The sequence below is a fragment of the Lissotriton helveticus genome, chromosome 7, assembly GCF_964261635.1.
Source record: "Lissotriton helveticus chromosome 7, aLisHel1.1, whole genome shotgun sequence".
NCBI lineage: Eukaryota > Metazoa > Chordata > Amphibia > Caudata > Salamandridae > Lissotriton > Lissotriton helveticus.
Window position 1 is genome coordinate 1,735,534,107 of NC_136068.1, and position 12,770 is coordinate 1,735,546,876.

A 12,770-nucleotide genomic window follows, 5' to 3' on the forward strand; every position below is an offset into this window, starting at 1 on the left:
GGGAGCAGCCAGGTGGTGCCCCTTCAACCCAAGATTCAGACCATCCTGGCTTGGGAAGCCCCCGATACCCAAACGGAGGTTAGGGCCTTCCTCGGACTCACCGGATACTACAGGAGGTTTGTCAAGGGATACGGCACCCTCGTTGCCCCCTTGACAGAGCTGACTTCGAAGAAGCAGCCATGGAAAGTGATCTGGACCGAAGCCTGTCAGGTAGCATTCGACACCCTGAAGAAGGCCATGTGCACGGCGCCCGTGCTCCTGGCTCCTGATTTCTCCAAAGAGTTCTTAGTGCAGACAGATGCTTCAGAGCATGGGATAGGGGCTGTCCTTTCACAGATGACTGAGGAGGGCTGGGATCACCCTGTGGCCTTCATCAGTCGGAGGTTACTTCCACGGGAACAGAAGTGGAGTGCGATTGAGCTAGAAGCTTTTGCTGTGGTCTGGGCCCTGAAGAAGCTAAGACCCTACTTGTTTGGGTCTCACTTCCGAGTTCAGACAGACCACAGGCCCCTCAGATGGTTGATGCAAATGAGGGGTGAGAACCCGAAACTGTAGAGGTGGTCCATTTCTCTACAGGCGTGAGTCTCCCTTCCACTTTTTGCTGATGTGCCTCAGATGTTTTGCTGGTGTTCGATGCTCAGGGCACTGCGCCACGGCCAATCCATGCCGCAGTGCAAGTGCTCCCAATATAAAGTGTATGTGTAATTGATTTCCACGATTGGCTTATTTGGTTTACTGTCAGTCCCTAGTAAAATGCACGTGGAGTGCCGGGGCTTGTAGATACAAATGCTGCTAGTGGGCCTGCAGCGCTGGTTGCGCCACCCACAGAAGCGGCCTCGTAAGATGCCATTGCAGACCCCGCGTACAGTCCTGTACTGTCACACTGCCTGCGCAAGTGCCCACACTTGCCAGTCCCTGAACCTTCCCTAACCTTCATGTCAGTCACCCCTATGGTAGGCCTACGGGCAGGGTGCATTGTAAGCGTAAGGTAGGACAAGCCTAGAATGTGGCATGTCCTAGTAGTGAATTACCGCCCTTTTTGTTTTTCACTATTGAAGGGCTACCTGTTCTCTTAGGCCAGATGGGCTGTCGGAACTATTACACGCTATAGTCCCGGCAGGCTCAGGGAACACGGTAGCACATCGAGTTTAGTATGCCTGAACGCAGAATAATAAAATACTTCCTTTAGTAAGGTTTATTGTAATATCCTGTGTTTGCAAATGCTAGTTTTAGAAAGTTAGCCTTTGCTCGCCTAACTGTTTCAGCCCGCCTCTGCCAGGATGTGTATCTGCTGTCTGGGTTTGTGTGAGTGACAGGGATGGGAGATTCCCAGGGACAGTAGGGGGCTCCAGGTGGTGAATGGGGTGCTTACTCCAGGATGGGTGGGCGGAGTAGTCCTTGACTCTGAATAGGGTTGTGCTCCACCACCACAATGCTGGCTCCACCTCCTGCGGAGCGTCTGATGTCTCTGCCCTGCACCCTGAAAGAAGACGGCCGTGTCCTGTCAACAGAGCACTCCAGAACCGGGTTGAACTAGGCTCAGGCCCCCTGGCCTACAAAGACAAAAAAACTGCAGTATAAATATAGGAGCCCCACTGCTTACAAATCAGATCCAGTTTTGACCACGACGAACCTCTGCCTGACTAGAAGGACCAAGAGAAGCTGAAGGACGGAAACCAGTCTGTATCCTGTAAGACTGGCCTGCAGTGGTGCCTTGCTGAGAACGGAGAGGAAAGGACCAGAGAGGACTTTGTAGACTTGTGCCTGAAACGATCTCCAAGGGCTTGATCGAGAGCTTGCCCCCTGAACGGAACCCCAGGACCATTGGGTTCTATTCTGCTTGTGCCCGTCTGCTGTTGGGCCTTAGTTCTTATTCCCTCGCCAGAGTTGTGACTCGGGTGCCTTCGCCCCCTCCCAGGCCGTGACAGCTCGGAGCCTGGTCGCCCCGCCGTAGAGAGCCCCGCTCATCCCTGAGTCGCTCTCCGCTTCAGTGCCGGGCCGTCCGCTCTCCTGTCACCTCGCCGCTAACGGAGCTCGTTGTGCGCCTCTCATCTTCTCCAGCCGGAATTTGCACGGAGCGCATTCCATAGCCTCGGACGGTCCGTACGTCGTAAACGTACCCGACTGTCTCGCTTTGCCCTCCTGCATACCAAGGCTCGTGCTGCACCTCAAGAAAGGCCTCCTCGTACCGTGGTACTGGAAGCCTGGTGTTGCACCCGCCTGCCATAGAACGCGACGCCCCTCACAGATTCACGAGTACGACCCGGCGTGCTATAGTACGTCCCGCAGGCCTGAACAGCGCCTCGCCCCATGAGCTGCATCGACCCCGGATCGCCGCAACAATCCACAGTCCTGCTCCCCCACCTCGATCCTCGAGGGGGACCGAGTCGGAGAGATCCTCTGGAGAACCGTAGGCCTCGTTCAGGGTCCGCCCTCACCAGTAGCCGCGCCTGAAACGTCTCGGACTTCCACAAGCAAGGTACACTTGAACTCCGTCTCGAGTTCATATCGGATCCAGGGTCCGCAACGTTCTTATTTCCATGTCATCGTACCTTGCTGAACAACGAACATTTAAAGACTAAGCTTGCCTATTGTAATCTGGTGGCCTCAAATCGCTAAACGTTATTTTGGTCTTGTGATAATCCTGCTTGAAACTATCTTTTATATAAAGTATACGTATTTTTGATACAACCATACGCCTGGTGTCCATTCATGGTGGGTCAGTGGGTTTACTGTGTGTGATCATAAATGCTTAACTTACTATCGCCCTGAGGATTAGCCTTGTCTGCTCGCGCCACACTACCTAGAGGGTGAGCAGGGGTTATTCGAAGGAGTAGTTCCCTTGCCCTGACTGGAAGTGAGGGTCCCTGCTTGTCACAAGTGCATACCTGTGCCAACCAGAGACCTCCGGTTCCAACATCCCTGTAACCTGCACTATAGCTAAGTCGATCTTTCTAGGCTGAGACAAGGGCTACCCGGCCCCAACCATGGTTATGAAGTCATTTGCCTCTACTGTCCTGGACTAGACCCTACTAAAGCTCTGCAAACTCAGTCAAGTACACGCTTTCTGTTCTCAATGTAGGCTTTTTCAGATGAGAAATTTCCATTTGCATAGAGAAAAGTTGTTGAGTAGTCATCTGAAGAGATTCTATCTGTTGCTCCATTTGAATTACTTTATTAACAATAGCAGTCCATTTGTCATTGAGGCTTTTGAGATGTAAATTTATTTTCTCCACGTAGGGTTTATGAACTCATATCTTTTCCAAAATTAACTCCAGATATATTGGTGGGGGAGATTTAGTAGGCGAAGGGGGGGTCTTTCTTAACCCTCTTATTTGATAAAATTTTGGCATCCACAACCAGTTTTGATGAAAGTTTAGTAGTTGGAAGAGAAATGCTTGACACTGTCACCCCTGAAGCGGCAGGTGAAAGAATATGCTGTCCTCATGAATGTCTGCAGTACAGAAAATTGATTAGAGCTCAACAAAACAGGAGACTTAATGTGCAGCGTTGAATGGTTAGTGTTTCCTCTAGCAGATCTAGTTCTCCCATAAACACAAATGCTAAAGTAGTAATAGGCTAGTATAGAGTAAGAAAGTGTTGGGACTGAGAATGTTTAAATTACAAAATTATAGAATGACGAGTGAAATTCGCAGGTGACAAAACTGCTGCAGTACTACCACAAATGTAATGATTAAAAAGACAGAGGACAATTAGAAGCATCTTGGAATATGAACCAGCAAGGGTATCAAAGCGGGAACAGATGTGTTTCAAAGTCAGACACCCATGCTGTTCTTTTAATAGAGGAAACTCTGAGGAGAAGAGAATGAAGAAACTGGTGCTGCTTGAAGAAGCATATTTCACAGAAGAGGGCTGTTCCCCAAATATTCTACAAATATATAAATATTAGAAGTGCCCTTGATCAATGGAACATAAAAGATGCAGGGCGCTCCATCGAGACCACCACCTTACCGATGGACTGAAACACGCCGAGATCAACCCCCTGCTGCAGAAACCATCCGCTGACCCGACAGAGCTCAAGAATTTCAGAGACATCTCCCTGCTCCCCTTCCCAGCCAGTCATTGAGAAGGCCATCAACGCCCAACTCTCCGAGTTCATCCAAGACAACCGTGTCCTGGACACCTATCAATCTGGCTTATGAAGCAACAACAGCACTGAGAACACCCTCCTTGTGACCACCGATGACATCCTCTCTCTCTTCTATGGGGGAGAAACAGCAGCACTCATCCTCCTGGACCTCTCGGCCGCCTTTGACACTGTCTCCCACCGCACCCTAAGCATGAGACTCCATGATGCCGGAACACACGACAAAGCCCTGGACTGGATTCGTTCCCTCCTCACCAGTAGAACACAGCAAGTCAGACTACCAGTGCTAGGGCTACCCCTAGGACTCTTCCCTGAGCCCTACCCTCCTCAACATCTACATGGCTCCACTCGTAGCCATAGTCAGGAACCGCGGACTCACCATTGTCTCCAACGCTGAAGACACCCAGCTGATCCTCTCCCTCACCAACGAGCCTACAATCACCAGAAACAACTTCCACGACGGGATAAGGGCTATTGCCACCTGAATGAGATACAACTACCCCAAGTTACACTTGGACAAGACCGAAGTCCTCATCCTGGGGCCCATCACCTCACCTTGGAAAGCCAGCCACGCTAGGAGTCTGCCCCATGGACCAGTCATGAAACCTTTGCATCATGCTGGACTCTTTGCTCACTATGAACAGTCAGATCACAACTGTCTCCTCATCATGCTTCCACACTCTTTATGAATATAGACTTGGTATAGCGCATGGCTACCCTAAGGCATCCCAGCGCTTTGACCCAGGACACATCACAATCACTCATCGGAAAAGAAAGGTTTTTAATTGTTTCCGGAACATAAGATGGTTCGGTAGAAGTCGGATGCTCTCAGGAAGATTATTCCAAAATTTGGCTGCTTGCAAGGAAAACTGCCTGCCCCCCGTACGGGATCTTTTGATCCTAGGGACTGTCAGAAGATTTAGTTCACTAGACCTAAGGGTTCTAGAGGGTCGGTATGGACAAAAGAGTGGGCGAAGAATATCAGGACCGTTGTTTGTGATGGATTTGTGAACCATGCACATGGCCTTGAAACCTATCCTCTCCTGGATCGGCAGCCAGTGTAGAGCACGCAGAGCAGGCTTAACCGAGCTGTATCTGGGGACTTTGACCAGAAGTCGAGCCGCGCGAATCTGGACTAACTGCAGAATTTTGATGGTGCCTATCGGGGCACCAAGGTAAAGTGCATTAGAGTAATCCAATCGGGAGATTATCAAGGACTGGACCAAGAGCCGTCTGGAATCGGGAGGAAGGAGGTTCACAACCTTCCTTAAAACCCTAATCAGGCTAAAGCATGTTGCGGCTACCTTCCTTGCCTGCACTTGAAAGCCGAGGGAGGGGTCGAGCCAGACCCCCAGACTCTTGATTTGTTTCTTTGGGGTCGGGGGGGGACCCAGGCAACTCGGCCACCATGGGTTGAGGTTCAAGGGAGCTTTATAACCCATGATCATGATCTCGGTTTTTGTCCCATTTAGTTTCAGAAATGAGGCTTCCATCCAGTCACGAACCTTAGTGAGACAGGGGGATAGATTGTTTGTTGCAGAGATCCCTTCTTCAGACCTCGTGAGTGAGACCAACAACTGGGTGTCATCGGCGTAGGTGACCAATTTTATTCCCCAGGGAAGTACCACCTCGGCCAGGGGCCTCATATAGATATTAAATAAGGTGGGGCTTAATGAGGATCCCTGGGGAACTCCGTAGTGAAGGGGGAACTGTCTTGATGTAAACTTCCCTTCGAAAACAGAGAAAGTTCTTTCTGCTAGGAAAGATTGCAGCCATTTAAGGGCAACGCCAGCAATACCAGCCTCGCCAAGGTGGCCAATCAACAGGGAGTGATTAACCGTGTCGAAGGCTGCGCTGAGGTCCAAAAGGATCACCGCCGCGCAGCCTCCAGCATCTACAATCTTTCTCGCTTCCTCAACTACAACCACCAGGGCCGTCTCAGTGCTCTGTTTTGTTCTGAAACCAGTTTGAGTAGGATGGAGCAGTGCCTCCTTTTCAATAAAGGCAGATAAAGCTAGATTTACATGATTTTCTGTGATTTTACTTATCCCTGGCAACAGTGAAATAGGGCGGTAGTTTGACCAGTCCTCAGGGTCAAGATTGGCTTTTTTTAATAAAGCTTTGACTCTGGCCTGTTTCCACAGTGGGGGAACCACTCCCATGGAGAGGGAGGAGTTGATTACATCCCTCATGATTGGAACTACCACCTCCGAGATTTGTTTCAGGACAGAGGGCGGAGCCATGTCCGAGGGAGAGCCTGACTTAAGATTTTCCAGAAGTTTTTCTACTGAGGAATGATCTATCGAGGGCAGAACATCCAGAGTAGGTGAAGAGGCCAATCGAGTGGTAGGCTCAATGGAGTGACCCAGGTCATTAGTATCTTCCTTCACACAGAAGGAAGAGTAGATGGTAGCAACCTTTGAGCTAAAAAAATTGGCTAGCTCTTCGCACCGTTTTAGAGGATCGGCTACTTCATTGAGGGGACTAGGCGGAGTCACGAGCGACTTGAAGAATTTGTACATTTCCCTGGGGGAGTTAGCGGCTTTAGATATTTCAAGCTGGTAAAAGGAGGCTTGGGCTGATTTTAATTGGATTTTGTAAGTCCTAAGAATTGCTCTGTATTCCGACTTATCCTCCAAGGTGAAATTCTTTCTCCACTTCCTCTCTAGTCTCTTACATTTCCGTTTAAGACCTCTCAATTCTGCGGTGTACCAAGGCATTTTATTAGTTTCCTAATTCCTGCTTCAAAAGATCTTCAGCTGGAACCCTACTGAGACCAGAAATACGGTCGCCCATACACCAAGCAACAGACTTGATTACGGCAATGCACTCTATGTAGGCGTCACCCAGAAACTCCTCAGGAAACTACAGAATGTTCGAAACACCGAGCCAGACTGGTGCTCAACTTACCCACACATCCCCCACCACAGCCACTTCTCTGAACACCTGCGAGAACTCCACTGGCTCCCAGTCAACAAAAGCGTCACCTTCAAGTTCCTCAAACACGCCTACAAAGCCCTCCATGATGCCAGACCAGCGTACCAGAATCACCACCTCTCATTCCACTTACCCACCAGACGCTTCTGCTCCACCCAAATGCCCTTGCCACTGTCCCTCGGATCAGCAAGACCAGGAGCAGAAGAAGATCCTTTTCCTAGCTCGCTACCAAAACCTGGAGAACCCTGCCTCTCCACCTCAGGCTATCCCCGTCGCTGACACAATTCAGGAAGGATCTCAAGTCCTGGCTCTTTGACTGAACCTCAGTGACCAGTCGGAGCTGCAGTCCCCCTCCAAGCGCCTTCAGACCCTCACAAGTGAGTAGTAGCGCTGAACAAATACTGATTAATTAATTAATAAATACTGATTGATTGATAGCATCTAAAACCGCAATGCAGTCGAAGAACAAAATATCGGGCACGATTCCAGTGAGGGAAATGTGCCACCCATTTTGAAGTAAAAAGCGGTATTTTACACATACCATGCAGCATAGGTAAGTTGGTTACGTTCAGGGCAGATTCCGATAGCAGGAAAACATATTGTGGGAGGAGCAGAATGTCCGAGAGGAAAGAAACATCCCTCAGAAACCGCTGCAGAGCTCCATCAGCCAGCTGTCATCTTCTTCGGTGTTAAAACCACGCCGCCCTCGAGTGCACGAATTTATGATCAGAATAAACCCTAGTGTCGTCCCTTCTGTGTGATTTATGCTCTCTAGGAGAAAATCACAATTTCCCTAACTTTCGATTTTTTTTTATCAACATTGCCTCTGTTATTTATAAGCAAATGTTTATCCTTCTGTGTCCATGTGCTTGGCTGTAAGGAGGCCAATGTGTTTGACCCCTTAAAATTCCATAACCAGAAGACATTTTTAGGTTTTACCTGCATGGCACTCGCGCTGCTCTTGTGAAATGTATTATATTTAATATAAAGCTTACAAGGGGCTTACATCCTGCCCTCACTTTTAATTTGATTGTGTGCTTCCCACTTACTTTTCCTCCTTTCTATTGGTTGCAGCATATTATTTGCTGTTCTTCTGTGTGTGTTCTTCTTCCAGCTGCAGCCGACATAAACAAAAAGTGGTGGGGCGGGTGGAAGTGTGGTCTGGAGGAGCATGGGAGGAGGAGCATGGAGGTGTTAAAATAAAAAATTAAGACTTACTTGAAGCTGTCGACCACCTCGTGCCTCGGTGTTCTGCTACTTCCTTGTCCCAGCAGACACTGGGACGGCATGAGAGACTCCTGTGCAATCCCTGCGCTGCTCTCATGCTATTACCAATAGCATGAGAGCAGTGCAGAGAGTGTCCTGAGCTGGTTGAATGCTCGCTCAGGTACAGGGAATCTGTGCTGTTTATCCAACCCAGCTGTCTATTACATCTGGGGTTAGTGAACCCTAACTGTGCATGTCTGTTTGGCTGGCCTAAGACAGCCGGCCAAACAGACATGCGTAATTAGAAGGGCACATGCCGCACTCCAATCTGCCCCACTCCAGTCTGCTCCCTTCCAATCTACCCCACTCTAATCCAAAACAGTCTACCCTGCTCGAATCCACCCCACTCCTATCTACCCCACTGCAATCCAAAACAATCTGCTCTCTCCAATCTACCCCACTTCAATCAAAAACAATTGGCCCCATTCCAGTCCATCCTACTCCAATCCAAAACAATCTGTCCCACTCTAATTTGCCCCACCCAATCCAAAACAATCTGCCGCACTCAATCCAAGCAATCTGCCCTACTTTAATCTGCACCACACTAATCTGCCCCACTCCAATCTGCCTACCGCCAATCCAAAACAATCTTCCCACTCTAATCTTCCCCACTGAAATCCTTTCCACTCCAATCCTAAGCAATCTGCCCCACTCCAATCTGCACCACACTAATCTGCCCCACTTCAATCTGCCCAACTTTGATCTAAAACAATTTGCCCACTCCAATCTGCCCCACTCAAATCCATCCCACTCCAATTGGCCCCACTCCAATGCAAAACAATATGCCCCCCTCCAGTCTGCCCCATTACAATCTACCCCACTCCAACCCAGAACAGCATTCCCCACTCTGATCTACCCCACTCAGTCCAAAACAATCTGCTCACTCCAATCTACCCCACATCAATCCTCAACATTCAAACCCACACCATCCATACCACTCCAATCTTCTCTACTACAATACAAAACAATCTTCCCCACTCAATCCAAAACAATCTGCCCCACTACAGTCTGCCCCACTCCCATCAACCCTCTCCAATCCAAAGCAGTCTTCCCCACTCTTATTCTACCCAACTCTCATCTGCTCCACTTGAATCAAAAACAACCTGCTGACTCCAATCTGCCTACTCCAATCTTCCCCACTCCAATTCAAAACAATCTGCCCAACTCCAATCTGCCCCGCTCCAGTTCAAAACAATTTACCCAATCCAATTCAATCCACCCCACTCCAGTCTGCACCACTCCAATCCAAAACAACCTGCCCCACTCATTCCGAAACAATATGCCCCATTCCAATCTCCCCGACTCAAGTCTGCCCCACTCTAATGTACCCCACTCCAATCCAAAACAGTCTGCCCCACTCTAATCCAACCCAAATCAAATCTTCCCCACGTCAATCCAAAACAATCTGCACCACTCTACTATTCCCCATTTTAATCAGCCCACTTCAATCTACCCCATTCCAATTCACCCCAATCCAGGCCAATCCACCTCAGCCAAATCCACCAACTCAACCCTAATTCACCCTACTCAAATCCACCACAATCCACCCCACTCCAATCCAATACAGCCCACACCAATCCAATCCACCCCAATTCAGTTCAATCCAATCTATCCTACTCAAATCAAATCCACCTCACCCCAAACCACTCCACCCCACTCTTTCCCAATCCACCTCACCCCACTCCAATCCAAACCACCCGACTCAAGAACTCAGCGCTAAGTCTGATTAAATCTTACTTAAACAACAGGCTGCAATTTGTTCAGATCGGCGATTTCCATTCAGAACAGTTCATACTTCCATGTGGGGGTGCCGCAGGGCTCCTCACTGAGCCCTACTCTGTTTAATCTATATGTCACCCCCATAGCTCATGTCATCAGGCAGTTTGGCTTCTCACTGGTGTCCTACGAGGATGATACACAGATTGTAGTACCCATCTCAAGCAATCTGGAGGAAACGGCGGCTCGCTTTAATCAACGTATGTCCCATATAGACCATTGGATGAGCGCAAACTGCCTAAAGCTTAACAGAAGTAATACAGAGGTTCTCATGTTGGGATCCGACACCTCCTTTGGGTCTCAGAACCTGTGGCCTCTGGACATCAGAACCCTTCATACTCCAGTGCATGAGGTCAAAAATCTGGGCATCATCTTTGACGACAGACTTACCTTTCAACATCAAACCAATAAAGTCGCCTCTCAGGTTCACTTAACACTAAAATTAATCCGGAAAGCGAGACCATTCATCCCCCCAGATGCAGTAAATAAAATTGGTAACAACCTTAGCAATGGCCAGACTGGACTATGGAAATGCCCTTCACTTGGGCCTGCACAAACAGCACATGCTTAAACTGCAGCAGGTTCAAAACGCTGCTGCTAGGATGTTGCTGAATATTCCTAAGTTCCAGTCTGTCAAGGCTTAAAAAACAACACTGGCTCCTGTGAAGAAGAGGACAGAATTCAAAGCCTTGTGTCTAGCGTACAAAGCTGTACAGGGAACAGGACCTGCGCACCTGAAACAGCATTTCTCATGGTAGCATCCTTGCAGAATGTTTCGCTCAGCTCAGAGCAAACTTTTGCAGACACCCAAATTCAGGAAAGTTCGCTAAGCAGGAAGCAGCTTTCTCTTGAACATTGTAAAACTGTGGAACGTGCTCCCTCTAGCCATAAAAAAACTGCCCAACATTACTCTCTTTCAGAAAAGCACTGAAATATTGGCTTTTCTCAAACTAAATCCTACCTCCTACTGCTCATTCCCGGCAGACTCCTCCATTGCAGTGCCTAGACGCCTCTGGACATTCGAGCGCTATATACATTTCAAAATCAAATCAAATCAAACTCCAATCCAAAACAATCTGCCCCACGCCAATCTGTCCCTCACCAATGCAAACCAAACTGGCCCACACCAATGTAAAACAGTCTGTCCCACTTCAGTTCAAAACAATCTGACCCACTCCAATCAGCCCCACTCCTGTCCTAAATGATCTGCTCCACTCCAATCCAAAACAATCTGCACCACTCCAATCTGCCACACTCCTATCAAAAACAATCTGCCCATTCCAATCCATCCCACTCCAATCTACCCCAATCCAATTCAAAACAATCTGCCCCACTCCAATCTGCCCACTCCAATCCAAAACAATCTTCCGTCCTCCAATCAGGCCCAATCAAATTCGCCCCACTCCAATTTACCCCACTCCAATCTGACTCATTCCAATCCGCCCCAGTACAATTCAATCCACCTAATCCCAATCCATCAACTCCATCCCATTCAACCCCACTCAAATCCACCACAATCCATTCCTCACCACTCCCATCCAATTCATCCCGCACCAATCTAATTCACCCCATGCCAGTCTAATCCAGGTTACCCCCACTCCTATCCAATCCATCTCATCCTATTCCAACTCACACCATTTCCTTCCCAATCTACACCAATCCATCCCAATCCAATTCACTACAATCCAAAACAATCTGCCTTACTCCAATCTGCTGCACACCATTCTGCAATACAAAAAACGGGAGTGGAGGGTCCAAGGGAAGTTTTAAAGACCAGCGCATAAAATTTCCCCAACACAAGTATTGCAAAACACCTAGTTATCTGCGGGTCTAGCATGCTTGGAAAATCACTACAGACTTTAAACCCAAGCAAAAGGCTCTAAATCAAGCAAATAGGGAATCATTTAATAAGGATGGAATCCCATCACACACTAGAGTGGCATGCTTCATCATCTTGGATTTCTCCTCTTGGCTGAAACACCTAGTACAGCCAAGGGCTACAACCCCCTCACTATGAGGGAGGATCTCAGGGATGTTTTTTTTGGATACTACTCATGCATAAGATCTACTAAAATCCAACAGATGTAAAGCACAAGAATACTTTAGTTATAGGCGCAGTGCAAAAGGAGGGATGTGGGATGTAATACTAACTCCAAAGAGAAAAAGGAACTTTATTAGTTTACTCTTGGGGTCAGGATTAAAAACAGTGCATGTGCAGTATAGAAATATTTACTGCATCTGTCCAGTAAACAGGTCTACATGTTTCAGCCAGTATAACCACAGTGGTGTTGTGGCCTTCCTCAGGACCTAGATGTTGAATGCTACTGCATTCTGAAGTGTTAAAGTGAAAAACTATATAACAGGAAGGTTCATTTGAAACAAATACAACCTACATCACCATTAGTCTCCGTTTTGGTAGATTATGATATACTGGTGGCACCCATAAATTACAAGTAAGAAGCCTCACCTCACCTGGCAACAGCTCAGGACGGGAGGCACTGCTCTATCCGTTGGTACCCCAGGTTTTTCAAAAGCTGCAACCGGAGGCTTCTTACTCGTAATTTATGGGTGCCACCAGTAATAGTAATCTACCAAAACTGAGACCACTAGTTATGTAGGTTGTATTTGTTTCAAACTAACCTTCCTGTTATATATAGTTTTTTACTTTATCACTTAATAACAC